The following is a 15,604-nucleotide window of genomic DNA, read 5'->3' as shown; positions in this document are numbered from 1 at the left end:
TTCCCCTTGACTCCCACACCTTTTCTCTTTGTCCAGGTTTTCAGTTTTGTGCACAGCTGCAGTCTCTGCACACCCTTGACATTGGCTTTGTCTTCAAAAGGAGAGATCTGAGAGTTACAGATCCAAGCCCGAAGCTTCTGTGCACGGGCTGAAGCCCGTCTCTTCAGCCCGAGGCTTTAGGGTCATTGCCATCTTTTCCTTGACTTGGGGCCCCTCTTCTACACCCCAATGGCCGCCTTGCGAAACTTACAATTGTCGAAGACTAAAGAGATTTTAGAGACCATGGTGTTCACCTGGCCGTCTCCTCCCCTGTACCTCAAGGTGAAAGGCTGGGTTTTCTTCATCTTTTCACTCCAGTTGTGTTTCATCCAGTGCCGGGCTCCACCAGTGCAGGAGCTAGCAACAGATGAGGAAGATGGGGCCCTTCCAAGTATTACAGTTGTGCCTTCCTGACTCCCACTTGGCCCATCCTTAGTGTCGGGCATGGGAGCACTTCCTCTGCACGCCTATGGTTCCGGTCCACAGGCGGGGAGCGCCATGATTCTAATGCCCTGGTCCCTCTCGGAGCCCCCGTGCCCTGTCCTTTCCCGGTCAAGAGGGACGGCCTAATTCCACCGCTGAAGAAGCAGCAAGGTGCGTCCAGCCCTCGCGCTCCCCTGGTCAGAGGCCGCCCGCTGAGCCTCTGGCTTTCCGCCACCGGGGCAACCCAGAAGTTAGGGCCTGGTCCTTCCTGGGGCAACCCACCCCTTCCTCCCCAGTCCCTCTCGGGGTGAGTCCCTGCAGGGATAAAGCATTCCTCACTCAGTGCCTGCCTGAGCGACCGCCGCTTCCTCCCTGCTTCAAGGCGAAGCCTTTCTGTCCCAGAATGACCCGGGACTCCTGGGTGAGGTTAGCAAATTCTGGATCGCATACAATCACATTCCCTAAGAGGATCTCTACTTGTAATGAAGGCAGCACCGGGACGCCTGGGTGGCTCAGTCGGTTAAGCATCTGACTCTCGATTTCGGCTCAGGTCACTATTTCCCAGTCGTTAAGACGGAGCCCTGGGTCGGGCTCTGTGTTGGGCCTGGAGCCTGCTTGGGGTGCCCTTTCTCCCTCTCCCTCTACCCCTCCCCTGCTCTCTCTCTCTAGATAAATAAGTCAGTAAGTAAGTAAGTAAGTCATGAAGGCAGTGTTCCGTTCTCCTATCTGACTTAAAATTTGTTTCTCTCTCAGTGGGTTCAGAACTCAGGCTGGGTAAGTAGCTACTTGTTAAGTCCCCAGCTCAGAAAAGCAGATGTTCTCTGCCTCTTCGGAGGCTCCCTTCCATCGCATGGCTTCTCCCTGCTGGTCAGAGCCAGTGGAGATTTGCAGAAGCCACAAACTAGCCAAGAACTAAAATCACCCAGCCCTGGGACTCCCCAGGAGGAAACAAGCCAAACCCTGCAAACCCGGACAAGGCCAGACCGCCGACCGCCGGCTCTGGAGTCTGCAGATGCAGCTGAGGGAGCCTCGGCTGTGTTGAGACAGATGTTTGCCTGTCACACAAAGGAGCTCCTAGGCTGGGATGTTTTGCAGGAAGCTTCATCTGTCAGACTGCAGGGCCTGCTGACATAGAAGGTTTGGAAGGCTGCGGAGCCCATCTGGGGGCTCACCGCTTTACATTTGACGAAGTAGAACGCTCTCCCTCCGGCTAATTCCATCCCCTCTGTGAGCTGTGCGGCTCACCGCACACTCCCCGTAGAAGCCAAAATTTGAATCATGTGAAAGGTTCCGATTGTGTGTTTTTTTTTTCCCCAGACGTTATAACGTTTAAGGTTAATGAACAGCATTTTTTTAGGACAATGATAAGACAGTGATCATGTTAAGTAGTGATCCCATATGACTTCACTCATACGAGGACTTTAAGACACGGAACACATGAGCATAAGGGAAGGGAAGCAAAAGTAATATGCAAACAGGGAGGGGGACAAAACAGAAGAGACTCTTAAATATGGAGAACAGAGGGTTCCTGGAGGGTTGTGGGAGGGGGGATGGGCTAAATGGGTCAGGGCCATTAAGGAATCTACTCCTGAAAGCATTGTTGCACTAGATGCTTATTAATTTGGATGTAAATTTAAAAAAAAAATTAAATTAAAAAAATAAAAATAATTAAAGCTACGTATGTTCAATAATTTAAATATTTTTAATTGTTTATTTTTGAGAGAGAGAGAAACAGAGCACGAGCACGGCAGGGGCAGACAGAGAAGGAGATCGAATCTAAAACAGGCTCCCGGCTCTGAGCTGTCAGCACAGAGCCCGAGGCGGGGCTCGAACTCACAAACTGTGGGATCATGAGCTGAGCCAAAATCTGGCGCTTAACCGACTGAGCCACCCAGGTGCCCCAAGTACATTCGATAATTTAAAAGGGAATTGCAGATATTTCAAACAGCATCTGATTTGGGATCCTTTGGCCTCCATTGCATTCTTTAAAGTAATGCGTAGCATTAGTTTCTAACAAAAAATAAATAAGCTTATTTATCCAAAGTGTGGAAAATAAATAGAAGCACACACACACAAATAAAAATCAGCCTCGATCCTACCATCAGAGTCAGCTACTTTTAATCAGAGTATGTTTTATTGTGTAATCTGCCTTTTTATCACTCCCAAATAGATTGCAAGCATACTGTCATACCTTCAAATAGTTTTAAAGCACTGCTTTCAAAGGCTGAATAGAGTTACACTGTAGAGCTGAAAAGTGTATGTTCCCAGAGAGTTTTTATTTTCTCTCACTTCATTATTCCTGTTACTCCAGATAAATAACGCCTGTGGTAAGATAACCATCTAAAAGTAAGAATTAAGCCGAATTCCACAACCAAGAGATAAATGCTTGTAACATACGGTATCTACTGTTTTGCTGTCTGTACTTTTTCACCCAGAGAGGCAGTGGAAACATTCTGGATGCTATGAGATAATTTTACAACATTATTTGTATTGGCTGAGCGGCCCGGTACAGATACAAATTCTGTATTCCGCGACACTTTCTTTTTTTTTCCCCTCCTTAATAGGTAACCTGTGGGCCAATCAGGATTACCTCACGAGACAGATGAAGAAAAGGAGGCCTCCACTGGGGGAGTTAGGGTTCCTGACTAATTCTGAGTTTGGCTTCTTCTAGGACTTGTCCTCTTCGTATCAGGGAGGTTAATGGAGCTCACTCTGTTTTCTGAGGGTCTACACTGATAAGATCCTCTGCTGGATGCTAAAGAACAGATGCAAACATATGAAAGACCTATTTCTTACTTATGGGGAACTCAGAAGCCAGAGAAGCAAGCAGACACTCAACGACATGGCCAGACTTTCCATGAGGTGTAAATGGTCTATTGTAGCTGCCTGTACCTGTAATCATGTTGCCGAACAAAGAAATATGGCCGCAAATTCGTTGGTTCTTCTCTCACTGAACAGTCCCCTTCCCATGACTCTGGGCGGGAGATGGTTTGTCTTCCAGAATACAGTGGCTATGCCACGGTGCCACTTTCCAGGCCCGGGCTGCTAGAGACTAGCACTCCCTCTCTGTCAGAAGGCTTGACTGGGGGAAGCCAGCCACCATATAAGGAGTCAGGTTATCTTCAGACCGCCATGCTGTGGCTGGACAGAGAGGGCATTATGCCAAGTGAGGTAAGTCAGACAGAGAAGAACAAATACCACATGATTTCACCTCTATGTGGAATCTGGAAAAAAAAACACACAAATGAACAAACACACAAAAGCTGAAACAACTTATAAGTACAGAAAACAAACTGGTGGTTATCAGAGGGAAAAGGGTGGGGAGGGAAAAAAAGGATGGGAAAAATGGGTGAAGGGGCGTAGAAGGAATAGTCTTCCAGTCAGAAAATCAATAAGTCATGGGGATGAAAGGTAGAGCACAGGGAATCTAGTCAACGGTGACTCAATAGTGTTGTGTGGTGACAGGGGACAGCACACTTGTGGTGAGCACAGAATAATGTACAAATTTGCTGAATACTGTGTTGTACACCTGAAACTCATGTAACACTGTGTGTCAACTATATTTCAAATAGAAAAAAGAAAAAAAAAAAAAGAGCACCATGCCACAAGGAAGCCCAAGCTACCTCATGAATAGACTGTGTAGAAAGAGAGAAATGGCTACCCAGTCCCCAAGTGTTCCAGCCATCCCTGCTCAGGCACAGATGTGTGAGTGAAGACACTTTCAAATGACTCAAGGCAAAGCCACCATCGGGAGACCATTGCACAAGAGACCTCACAGAGTAGCCAGAGTAGCCCGATCAATCTGCAGAAGCATAGGACATAATAATGTGTTGTAATTTTTTGTTATTTATTTACTTATTTATTATTTGAGAGAGAGAGATCGAGAAAGAGAATGCAGGGGAGAGGGGCAGAGGGTGAGAGAGAGAGAATCTTCAGCAGGTTCCACACTGTCAGCTCAGAGCCCAACGCAGGGCTCAATCCCACAACCCTGGAATCATGATCTGAGCCAAAATCAAGTCAGGCACTCAACTGACTGAGCCGCCCAAGTGCTCCCATGATGTTTTGTAACGGTAGGCCATTAAGTTTCGTAGAGGTTTGTTGCATAGCAGTAGATACTCTCAAAACCTATATAGTAGGTTGAACCGTTGTCAGCAAATATTTATTCCTTGCCCTGCTCTCCATGGATGTATTATATTCCCTTTGCTATTGATACTGGGTGCATGACATCCTTTAGCCAGAGGGAGGAAGGTGGGCACAACTTGGCTCGTGTGCCTTTTAGCCAAAGGTCATGTACTGTTACGTTCTGAGCAGAGGCTTTAAGAGGCATTGCAAGCTTTCACCAACTCTCTGTGCTCCTGACCCCACATGGGAACCACACATCCTGCATAGAGGTGACTCCTTCAGCCTGGGTCCTGACTGAGAACACGTTTGGGGCACACCTATACCAGCTCTGCAAAGGTGTAATAGCAAACACACCGCCACAGAAATGAACATTTGCTATGAAAACCCACCAAAATTTAGATGACATTTACAAAGCGTTATCATAGTAAAAGCTGATTCACATAGAAATTGGTGGCAGCCATCCGAATGCTTGAGTGGGGCTGAATGGTTCCCTTCCAAGATGGCGTACTCACACAGCTTTCAGCAGGAAGACACGGTTTCTTGTCATATGGACTTCTCCAAAGGGCTGTTTGGTAAGTCTTTGTGACATGGGAGCTGGTTTCCCTCTTTCCCTCAGAATGAGTGATACAAGGAGACAAGGCAAAAGCTACAATATTTTTTAGGACCTGGTCTTGAAGGTGACATGCCATCGCTTTTACACTATGCTGTTGGTCCCACAGACTAACCCTGATACAATGCGGAAGGGGAGTCTACAAAGGAATAAATGCCAGTTGGAATTGCTAGGGGACATCCTGGAGGATTGTCACCACAGGACCTCCCCTGTTTATGGTCAGGAAGCATGCTGAGAAAGCTGTGTATGCCCCAAGAAAGGCAGAGTCTCCAATGTTCTCTTTAGATGTTAGCAGAGGATAACGGGAAGAGAAAGATTTACTGGAGTTTGGATTTAAGAGCCAGAAGAACATGCATTGGGGAGCTCCTCCCAGGGAGAAGAACCAGAGGATAACCAAGGCACATTCCCTACCCTATGACAGTGGAGCCTCACAACGCATGTCCAGAAGAATTTTAAAAATTGCTATTTCCTGGTATCTGCTACTGTGTCCTCAACTTCCCCTTTATAAAGGAGTATGTTGCTTGTGGGCACCCTGTCCCTGTGCCTCCCGATGTACTTTGGGTGTGCGGAGGGAAACCCCCCTGTCTTTTCAGCTTATAAATCTTTTGATTAAGGAGATGCCTTCAAGTCTAATGTAGAAACCATCATGGGATCCCATGTCTGGAAAGCCTGATGCCATTTTAGATGAGATTTTTGTTTGCACATTTGGTTTGTGGAAGGAGGGGAGTGAGTATGTTTGACCAAAAGTCTGGACTGCAGTATGTTGTGTTGCGGTACAGCAAATAGTAGCTTCCCCTTTCCTACCCCCATGGGAGGGGCAAATTTCCCTTGCCTGTGGTTGTTGGGCTTGAGCGTGTGCTCATTGGCCAATGAGATGGGAGGAAGCACTGATGTGCCATTTTCAAGAGGAATCTCATAGGGTCACTGGGAGCTTCCCATATTCCACCAGTTCCCTTACACTCCCGCTGCCCGCCTCGAGAGTGTCATATTCAAGAGATGACTCTCCTGTTGAGTCTTGGGATGAGAAGAGAGTTCAGGCTCTCTTGACCTAACCCGTAGCTTAAAGCAGAACCCTAGCACCTGATATGAGTGAGGAGTAAACATTAGTTGTCGCAAGTCACGGAAATGTTGAGGTTGTTTCCTATATAACATCATCACAGCAAAAAATGGAGGATACAAGAGCATATGGGGAAGATGTTGGGAAAGGTGACTTGAGACAGATTTTGAGGGACCTTGACTAGTCATCTGGAGAACTATTTTTTATTATATATGGTTATGGAATCACTGAATATGTTTTATTGTGGTAGAATACACAAAACATAAAATTTATTGTTCTAACTGTCTTTAAGTGTTCTGTTCAGTGGCTTTAAGTACATTCACACTGCTGGGTAACCATCCCCACAATCTATCTCCGTAACATTTTATAACCCCAAATTGAAACTCTGTATTCATCAGAGTCACTGAATCACTGAATTCTCCTTCTCCTTCTCCTTCTCCTTCTCCTTCTCCTTCTCCTTCTCCTTCTCCTTCTCCTTCTCCTTCTCCTTCTCCTTCTCCTTCTCCTTCTCCTTCTCCTTCTCCTTCTCCTTCTTCTTCCCCTTCCCCTTCCCCTTCCCCTTCCCCTTCCCCTTCCCCTTCCCCTTCTCCTTGCCCTTCTTTTTCTTCTTCTTCTTCTTCTTCTTCTTCTTCTTCTTCTTCTTCTTCAGAAGGAAGGAATACTCATATGGCTTTGAGTGACCAGAACTTTATACGCACACCAAGGGAGATGATTCAAATATTTTCACTGATGTTTGTTTTTCCTACATTTCCATGGACACCCATTCAAATTGTGGACAAGCCATCAGTAATTCCTTGCCCTAACAATGTTTTTTTTTCCGTATAGCAACAGAAATTGCCAGAAATTACTGTCACTTTTTGTCTTCCGTAAAGGGGTGGGCTCACTGAAAAGCATCTCTGTGGAGGAGAAGGGGAGAGAAGGCCGGTACTTTGGGAGCCAGGTGGGAAATCAGGGAAGAGAATACAGAAAAAGTGAGAAAGAGAAGCAATTGTGAATGTGGAAAGGAGACAGTCGCCCTGCAGATGGTGACCACCCTCTGTCCATTATGGTCCTTCCATCCTGGTCAGCTCCATTATCATCCATTCTTCCTCCAATATGGTCAGCTCTGGTCTGTGGCAGTGTTTACCTAATAATGGTGAGCATGTCCATCAGCTAAACCTTAGCAAAAAGCTAGATTTCCAGAGAAGCCATCAGACTTCCAGGAGCCACACTGAGCGATGACAATGAGGATGGCAGGGCAACCAGGATCAGCTGAAGGTCAGAGGTCATGGCTCCTTTTCCCAAGTGTCACTTAAACCTCCAGACTTCCAGAAACACATCCAGTAGATGGTGAAGTCAACGTGGAGATTAAATTTCCCAGCAAACTGGTGCGAGGAGTCACATTTCAATTGGTTTAAAGAACGTAGGGTTTATATGCCTGCGTTTGGGGACCAAGTTTTACCCCTCACCCCATATACATCATGTCATTCCTCTGAGGTTGGGGTTATAAACCTCAACTTCCAATGAAGCAGAAATACACGTGAAGGATGTCAGACAGGCAGTTAGGCAAAGGTGTTCCTCTCTTACACAGAAAGCGGAGTCATAATTCGAACCCAGCCCCATGGTCGATGCCATAATGTATGCTTTCCAGAACCCAACTAGGAGAGTTCCTAGGACCCAACTGCCTGTTGGAACAATGCTATGTAAATATGGGACGAGAAGCAGATGCTTACCAACAGGCAGGAATGCCCCGTCTCCTTCTTTGCGTCTTTTCTAATTGCATTTGCCTGGGACCTAAAGCTAAATTATTTTTTATTTTAGGGTCTATCTTCAGTCAGTGCCAGCCAGTCATTTGTAAAGCTAAAACACATTGACTGAAAATATTGAAGGAAAACCTACTAAAAAGCAAGACAATAACAACTAACCCCCTAAGTGACATGGCAGAAGGGAAAAAGAGAAAAAGGCAAATAGATTACTCAAGTAGCTGAAACCCCATGGAATTGCAAAACAACTTCAAGAGCTGAATCTTCTTCTGAAGGGATATTGGGCAATATCAAATCGGGCAATTTGATCATGAAAACAACAGAAAAAATCATGTGCAAATTAGAAGAGTAATACAGCAAGCACGTGATTTGATATTATAAAAAATAATACGTACTAAGGTCTCCTAAAGCTTTGGTGATGAGCATAGTGCCTTGTGTTACAACTGTCAGTTTATTTGCCCTTCTTCCTCGATACTAAGTCTTTGGAGATAGAAGCTCTGTAGTTAGTTCCCGTCACTGTACCTACAGTACCAAACAAAACACAATGGAAATGCAAACATGCTTTGTTCCATCGCACCGGGAACATTCGATAAATATTTATGAATGACTTTTTTCTTTGCAATATGAACATACAGGTGAAGGTCACTGAAGCAAGTGGAAACTTGAGTAGGACAATTGCAAAACTGGCAATTATTTCCACTTTATGTGCTGTGAGTTATTTAAGACTTACAAGGAGGAACCGATATGTAAGTTATGTGAGACGGTAAACCAAAGGTGAACTCAATTTGTATTGTAAAAATAGCGTAACTTAGAATTAAGTTGTAATTTTGAAAAAAAATCACTTAATTTGACGCCAAATGAAAGACACTTTGCCAAGCTAGGAAGTCGGGAGTTTTACAATAGAAAGTCTTTGGCTTCTACTTCGTATTAGTCATGAGATGGTGTATGAGTTCCTGAGCTTCTCCGCAGGGCCAGATTCTTCATTCGTAATGTAATGGGTACAGTGATTTTTTTTTCCCAGTGAATTTTCCTAGGCAGAAATTACAACTGACAAATAATAATTTGTCCTTAATTGAAATGGGCATAATTTTATTTTTTTCATGTTTTATTCCATGAGACTGAAATGATAGGACATGTTTACATGTTAAGATAGTGCGAGATACTGTAGGCCATAAGCTCTCAGTTCTTCGGTCTTAAGTAGAAGACATATTGTTTCCATCTCAGATGGAAATCATGTTTTTATATTCAAGATTTTAGATATATTCAGTGAGAGAAATTGGCCTAAAATGAATGTCTCCTGACTTCAATGTTTTTGTACTGTATTAGTTGGCTTGGGCTTTCGGAAGAAAATATCATACACCGGGGGCTTATATAACAGAAATTTATTTTCTCACGGTTTTCCACAAATATGGGAAGTCCAAGATCAATGCCCCCCCCGATCATTCCTCGTTCATAGATAGCTGTCTTCTGGAATATGTCCTCGCATGATCATTGCAGAGAGCGAGAGAAAGAGAGAGAGAAAGAAGGCAAACCCTCTGGTGTCTCCTCTTATGTGGGCACTAATCCCATCCTGGGGGCCCCATCCTCAGGACCTCACCTAACCCTAATCACCTTCCAAAGGCCTCACCTCCAAATACTTTTGCAGTGGGGGGTAGGCCTTCAACTTATGAACTTGGGGGACACAATTCAGTCTGTGGCATATACTTTGCATAAGAACGGTAATCCTTCTGAAACATCTGGAACGCTCAGGGTCCCTTTAAAAATCTGATAAAATCCATGGTTGGGTTTATTCCCTGGGAGTGGGGAAGAATATATGTATAATTCCACATACATATCCAGGGTGGTCCATCGGTTCAAAATCCCCACCTTATGGGGTACCCCGGGTGGCTCAGTGGGTTAAGTGTCCAACTTCGGCTCAGGTCATGATCTCACGGTTCGTGGGTTTGAGCCCCTCGTTGGGCTCTGCGCTGACAGCTCGGAGCCTGGAGCCTGCTTCAGATTCTGTGTCTCTGCTTCTCTCTGTCCCTCCTCCGCTCACACTCAGTATCTTTCTCTCTCTCAAAAATAAATAAACGTTAAAAAAATTCAGGACCCCTTAATTCAGGACACCTTAGGACCCCTGGCCCTATGCTATTATAGGTCTATTCAACTCTAAAAACAGTTCTGAAAAATTAGCAGTCCTTATTTAGGGTCCGACAGATTTAGACAGGATGGGTGCAGGTGTTTTCCTCATGAAATCTTCCAGACACAACCTCTCCCCAACTTCCACTTTGGGGAGATTAAGTGGCTTGCTGAAGGCCACATGGTTTATTTTCTGTAAGGGCCCCACCTTCCAAGGAAAATTATTAACAGGTCCTTCATTCTGTGGACGTTGGGTCCTGAAGAGACTCTAGGTGTCCCCTAGTCCAGACCCCTTGGTTGGCTAATAAGGAAAATGAGGCCAAAGAAGGGAGAAGAATGTGCTGGGGCCACACAATTCATCTTAGCCTTTACCAACGAGCTAGCTTCGGGTTTCTTTGGAAAAATCATGTGAAATTAACACTCTTGTTGTTTCCTAAAACGATTACTCCAGGACCGTGTCTTGTGTCTTCTAACCTCTCATTTGGGATCTCCATGACCAATTTAATAAGTTCAGTTCTTCCAGAATAACAGTATTCCATCTAATGGCTAAGGTCTCTTTCAGAATATAGTACTATGTCTATATTTCATTTTCCAATATATCCAGACTGCTGTAGGTTCTCTTTTACTTCTGATGGACCCAACTGAATTCTCAAAGATAGCTGAACAATTTATTGCTCCCATATAATTTCATATTCCTCTGCAGAGATAACACAGTAATTATCCTGATTGGAATTGTGCTGAGAGTATACTTGCATTCCATTTTTTTTATGGTTTTTAGCAAAGAGTTTTATTTGGTAGAATACATAACAGCATCGTAAAATTATTTACTTTTTCAAAACGCGTCCTAGTGTTCAACATCTACGATTAACCCCCAAGATGGAGATGTTTGTCTCTCCACACTCTATCGTTGCTTAGATCGAAGGTCCTGTGTTCATCCACACATTGCCAGTCTTGCTGGAATTGCTGCCCCTGAGACATCCTTGAACCTCCGAGATTAGAACAATGGAGTAAGCTGTGTCACAGCAGAGGAGAAAGAACCCGCGGTTTGGAACCAAGGAAAGGCAGGAGTCACCTATGAGGCTTCACTGACCGGAGAGACACATGAAAAAGTCTCCTGGCTGAAGCAGAAATAGAGTTTCCTTGGAGAAGAAAGGAGGTGCTGGAATTTGTGGAGAAATGGAGCGAAGGTATATTGGGTATGTAATTGGAGATAAGGTGGGCCGACACTCCAGCCTACGGAATTTTTTTTTTTAGAGAGATTTTTAGAGTTGTAGCCGAGAGAGACAGTGTGAGTAGGGGAGGGACGGAGGGACAGAGACAGAGAGAGAGAGAGAGAGAGAGAGAGAGAGAGAATCCCAAGCAGGCTCCATGCTCTCAGCACAGAGCCCAACTAGGGGCTCGATCCAATGAACTGTGAGATCATGACCTGTGCCGAAATGAAGAACCAGACGCTTAAGCAACTGAGCCACCCAGGCGCCCCCAGCCTGCAGACTTCTGCATAGAACTGAACAGAGCTTGGCATGTCTTTGAATGGCTCCCAGTTATTACGTGTGTGATTCTCACAACAAGGATGGAGTACCGCTAGTGAAGCCCCGCCCCCTGCCCCCCGCCCCGCCCCCGCCAGAGTAAGGTGCAGGCAAACCTGGGCATTCCCAACACTGAGTCGAAAGAAGAGGAACGGCTCCATCGGAAGAGAAAAATGAGGTAGGCTATAGATAAAGACCCCTGGGCCCCATCCCTTCACAGAAGCCCACCAAGACCCCCAAGTAACAGCTCTCTGGAGTGCCAGCAGCCCCCCACCCCCGCCCCCAGCACAACTGGTTTACAATTTCAATGTAATATTTGTCCAGGATATTAACATGTGTTTTATTCTTTGTTCTTGTGTTTTTCCTCACCTTGATTTAAGCCCTTGGGCCACTCTTTTGTTTAGAGGCTGTTGGTGTTGCAAGACTAAAGAGAATTGTGTGAAGTTAACGTCCTTTGCTAGTTTCAGCCTCTGAACAGAAACAGAGGCATGTGTCCTCCTTTTGACCTGGGAGCCTGAAGGAGCCTCGGTAATGACGGATTCAAATTTGCGCCCTCTTCCAAGCCGGGAGAGCGGCTCCCAAGTCAGGTTTAAATCGATTTAAAGACAGTTGCAAGCTCTCAAGTATTTGCAAGGTAAGGTTCTCAGTCCTTGCGTGTTCTTTCTCCACTCTCTGCCTTCTGCCTCTTTGTCTGCTCCCACCCCGGCAGCATCTTTGTGACCTCCTCTGAACCACCCCTCCTCCCCCAGGAGCCAGGCAGGTCTGGCCTTTGGAACTTGGAGGGAGGGTCTAGAAGGCATTTAATCCATACCCTCAACGTGCATGGAGACTTTTGCCTACTTACCCGGGGCCGTGGAGTATCTTAGTCCTCTGGACTGGTGTAACAAAATCCCATGAGCTGGGGTGCTTATAAACCAGAGACATTTAGTTCTTCCCGTCCTGGAGGCTAGATGTCTGAGATCAAAGTGTCAACAGGCTTAGGTGCTGGTGAGAAATCACCTCCGGGTTGCAGACTGCCAACTCCTCATTGTGTCCTCACTGGTACCAAGAGGCAGGAAAGCCCTCTGGGGTCCTGTTATAAGGGTACTAATCTCATTCACGGGGGCTCCGCCCTCATAACCTGATTAGCTCCCCAAGGCCCCTTGTCCTAATGGCATCACACTGGGGGGGTTAGGATTTCAACATATGAATTCAGCGGGGGACACAAACATCTGGTCCATTGCACGGGGCTACCTGCTTCATTGTAAGTTTCAGACAGCATCTCACATTTCCCGGTTCCCATCCGGACGTTTACCCCGGTAACTGGTGTTCCTCCTGTGGATGGCAAGTCCTGGAGGGAAAGGCACAGTTCTGTGCAGTGTCTGCGGCTTGATGAGACCGGGAACTGTCGAGGGCGTTGGAGAGTGGGAGACAGTCACCTGGACGTGAGCTCTTTATCCGAGACTCTGCTCAGAAGCCACCACCAGGGGCGCCTGGGGGGCTCAGTCAGTTGAGCATCTGACTCTTGGCTTTGGCTCAGGTCATGATCTCAATGGCGTGTGAGTTTGAGCCCCGCCTTGCGCTCTGTGCTGATAGTGCAGAGCTTGCTTGGGGTGCTCTCTCTCTCTTGCTCTCTCTCTGCCCCTCCTGCTCATTCTCTCTCTCTTTCTCTCTCTCAAAATAAAGAAATAAACTTAAAAGGTGTTTTTAAAAACAGAGCCACTGCCATGGTCAGACTCCGCGTCTGTCTTGTCTATGTGCCAATCCTCTCTGTATTCTAGATAATGAGTGTGCTCACCAAGTTTCACGGGAGACCAAGGTTATGCTTTATTCATCTTTGTGCTGACCCTTGTCCTCGCATATTCTCTGGCCAGTAGTAGATTCTCTGTAAAGACTTGGTGACTTGGCTCAAATTAATAGAATATATACATGTATATATTTATATTTAGAAATTCATGTAGAGAGTAGATTTGCGTGTGTGTGTGTGTGCGTGTGTGTATCTATCTCAAATTGCATTCCCCAAAGATAATCTATATAATTAAGGTCTTAAAATGTTGGACAAGCTGCCACAGGAAACAATACTCAGGGAAAACTCCAATATTTAGTGAGTGTTTACCATGCGTTCTGTCAGGTGCTAAATACTTTGTACATGGATTATCTCATTTAATCTTTACAAAAACCCTATGAAGTAGATACCTTTGTGACCAAACCCCCCGCCCCAAGCAGTCCGAAATTCCGGACGTGGTCCAGACAAAACTAAATGTAGAAGTTGAACACGAGCTGGGGACCCCAAACCTCAGAGATTAAGATTTTGGCTTCAAAGAAAGCTTCCAACTGTTAGAGCTGCCTTATGGGGGGCAATCAGTTCTGTGTCTCTGGAAATAAAGTGTAATCCAGACTAGAAAATTATTTGATAGTCACATTACAAAAGAGTTCAAGTACAAGAACGTTTGAATGCTTAAAAGAACGCCCATCAAGCCTCGAGTTTTATGGATTCTCGACACCATCATGAGTATGTGTATACATCTCTCTCAGCCATGTTTGTGGGGCTTTTCCTCACCACCTCTGAGTTTATAGGATCTGTTTTGGTCTCTAGCTCGCAAAGGGACGTGTCAGGCCTGCTCTCTGCTACCGTCTCACATAAACACAGAATAATTTGTTGTTTGGGCTTTGAAAAAGAAAGCCGAGTTTCGTTTAGGAACAGACAGAGATTTTCAGAGAAGCAACAGCAAAGGTCTCTGGGACCCACGGAACATGAGCTCAAGGCATGTGAAGCTGCCTCATAACTTCCTCTTGGTGCTGCTATATCGGATCTTGTCCTCTTTGTCCACCTCAGAAGATGCCCTGTCCACCCCCATCCCCCCAGCAAGATGCTCCTGGCAGCAGCCATGGAGTGTTCTAGAAATGCTTTCGATTCCTGCATTCCTTGACATTGGCCCAGAGACCACCAGGACCCAAGGAGGCTGTCTCCGGGCTCTGTCCTCTTCCACAGCTTGCCTGTTTAACCCGCTCACAGGAAGGGGCCCCCTGATGAACTCAGGACCTGCCCGTGTCTCCCAAGAGCAACTATTAGGCACCGCTTGGTTACACCAAAGAGGGTGGTTACGTCGGTGCACTCTCTTACAGAAGGAAGGCAGGCTTCAGGGAAATCCCGTTTTGTATAGAACCCCAACGTCATTTCACCCAGCACATTTGTAAGAAACCGGTGGGCGGGCGTCCCTGTCACCAGCCACCCTTGTGCAGGTGCTTTTGGAGAAAGCTCGTTTTCCAGCCCACACCTCATTTTGCTTCAGGGAACCAGGTCCTGAAGCAGGCAGGGCTTTTGCACGTGCTTCTGTGCCCACCTTCCCCCACCGCGGGCCACTGGTCCGAGAAATCTCATAGCTTCTGTTCAAAGCCTTCTGATTTAGTTCCTAGATTCCCCTAAACTGGGGAAATCATAACCACAAATGCGGACAGAGCCCACATAACGTCTCACCCCTGTGACGACCGCTTGACGTATTTCGAATAATTAACACCTATTATAAAATTCCGTGGCTAAGGACTATTAGCCCACTTTCTAAAGAAGGACCACAAATGCATGGATGGTGTTATTTCTCTGGTATCATCGTGGACGGGATGTAACTTCTTCCCAGATGAGGAGATTTCACCTGCCAGAACAGTTTCTGCAGAGGAACTTTCAAAACACCTGAGTGCATTTAAACACATGCAGCCCTAAACACACATGCCCCGTCCTTGATGGTCTGAGTAGCGGTCCCCCCAGGGAACACTTGCAGTGCCAGAATGTAAGACTGGCACTGCTCACAGCCAAGGACTGCAGAGCTGCTGGGTCTCACCTTAAATGGCCCCACATTATTGTTTCTGATACTAGTATTGTTGTTTTTTCTAGAAGCTCTCATATATATATATATTTGTCAGTTTTCTGCCTTCCTCTTTACGTTGGCTTGGGATGAGCCCTTTGTAGCCCCTGGAAATGTTTTTACAT

This window comes from Panthera leo, chromosome B1 (genome assembly GCF_018350215.1).
Source record: "Panthera leo isolate Ple1 chromosome B1, P.leo_Ple1_pat1.1, whole genome shotgun sequence".
NCBI lineage: Eukaryota > Metazoa > Chordata > Mammalia > Carnivora > Felidae > Panthera > Panthera leo.
Note: the sequence above shows the minus strand (reverse complement) of the source record.